The 1,835-nt window shown below is 36.9% G+C and overlaps 1 pseudogene; it reads left to right on the top strand.

The window, feature by feature from the left end:
• The first annotated feature begins 977 nt into the window (after window positions 1–977).
• Window positions 978–1,272, top strand: LOC148778711 (small ribosomal subunit protein eS27 pseudogene; annotated as a pseudogene).
• Window positions 1,273–1,835: the final 563 nt, after the last annotated feature.

The raw sequence follows: 1,835 nt of genomic DNA, 5'->3' as shown, positions 1-1,835 counted from the left end.
GACAGTATACAGTCTCGATGTACTCCTTTCCCAGTTTTGAATCAGTCAGTTGTTCTGTGTTCGGTTCTAAATGTTACATCTTGACCTGCATTTAGGTTTCTCAGGATACAGGTAAGGTGGTCTGGTATTCTCGTCTTTTTCAGAATTTTCCACAGTTTGTTGTGATCGACAGTCAAAGGTTATAGAGTAGTCAACGAATTGGAAATAGATGTTTTTCTGGAATTCTCTTGTTTTTTCTATGATCCAATGGATATTGTCAATTTGATCTCTGGTTCTTCTACCTTTTCAAAGTCCAGTTTGTAAACCAATATCAATAAGTTCTCTGTTCATGTACTGTTGAAGCCTTGTTGAAGCCAGCTTGGAGACAACATAAGAATACCTCAAGAGAGTCAGTGTTCCACAAGGGAAAAATTCTGAATCTCATAATGTAGTCAGGTGGTTTGTTTACAATTAGACTGAGTAATATCACCTATGATTGTGTTATACTTAGGACAAGTCCACTAATGAAACCTGCCTCAAAACAGTTATTTTTCTCCTCAATATGTCTGTAAGTTTTATAAACAAGAGGAGGCAAACATCTGGAGAGCTAAACTTAAAATATCTGTAGGTCAGAATCTCCCTGGTTTTTAGAGCTGAGGAAAAAGATCTGACAAGCTCCCTATTCAAAGATTAAAATGTCCCGATAATATATCCCAAGAACAGAAACAGACCACAGGAAGATTGAATCTTATGTAGACTGGAACCCAAAGATCACCCAGTTAGGTTCCTGTCTAATTTGAGATCAGCTCTTTACCCTGTGTTCCTAGAAAAGAAAGCCCTCCTTGGCAAAAGAAAATCTGCTTAAGGCCCCATGGCTCTTTAAAAAATAACCAGACATGCAATAAATAAGATAGAGTAGTGAATGGAGTATAAAGGACTTATTAATGTGCTCAATATAAGAAATGACACGTACTTTCCAGTGGAGTCGGCCTCCTCACGAGAACATGCCTCTCACAAAGGATCTTCGTCCCTCTCCAGAAGAGGAGAAGAGGCAACACAAGAAGAAGTGCCTGGTGCAGAGCCCCAATTCCTATTTCATGGATGTAAAATGCCCAGGATGCTATAAAATCACCACCGTCTTTAGCCATGCACAAACAGTAGTTTTGTGTATTGGCTGCTCTACTGTCCTCTGCCATCCTACAGGAGGAAAAGCAAGGCTTACAGAAGGATGCTCTTTCAGACGGAAGCAGCACTAAAAGTCCCTTTATGAAGATGAACGGGAAACCATCCCAATAAACGCGTTTTGGATTAAAAAAAAAAAAGAAATAACACATAAAACTAAAGATGAGAAGATCAATAGAAAATTTTAGCCTATAAAATAGAATCATATGTTGATTTTAGAACTAATAAACCCAGTATATGAAAGAAATAAAACCCCAAAATAATTTTAACAGACTGCACACAGAAGATTTATAGACTTTGTACTTTTTATATAAAGTATTCAAAATGTAACCACTAAATATACATGGTATACATAAGCACTAACACTGACTATGTCTATTAATAGAATTGCTGTTGACTCCATTTTTTGTTTTCATTTTTCTTCTTTTCCTATTTTGATTAATATCAATTGCTGGTAAACCTAAAGGTTGAATAATGGTCAGTAGCTCCTGAAACAAACGACTCCCAGGTCTCAGTGCTTTAATACAGCATTTTTCTCCCTTTTTCATTATAAACAAAATGTTGATATTTCTTACCAAGTGGCCCTTCTGAATAGCTCTCCTATTAAGTGGTAACTCTGGGATCCAAGTTCTTTTCATTTAGCTTCTCCACAGTGGTCCAGGTTCTCAGAATTC

Source organism: Moschus berezovskii, chromosome 1 (genome assembly GCF_049115385.1).
Source record: "Moschus berezovskii isolate FMDL1 chromosome 1, NW_MosBer_1.0, whole genome shotgun sequence".
Lineage (NCBI taxonomy): Eukaryota > Metazoa > Chordata > Mammalia > Artiodactyla > Moschidae > Moschus > Moschus berezovskii.
Note: the sequence above shows the minus strand (reverse complement) of the source record. Positions and strands in the feature narration are given on the sequence as shown.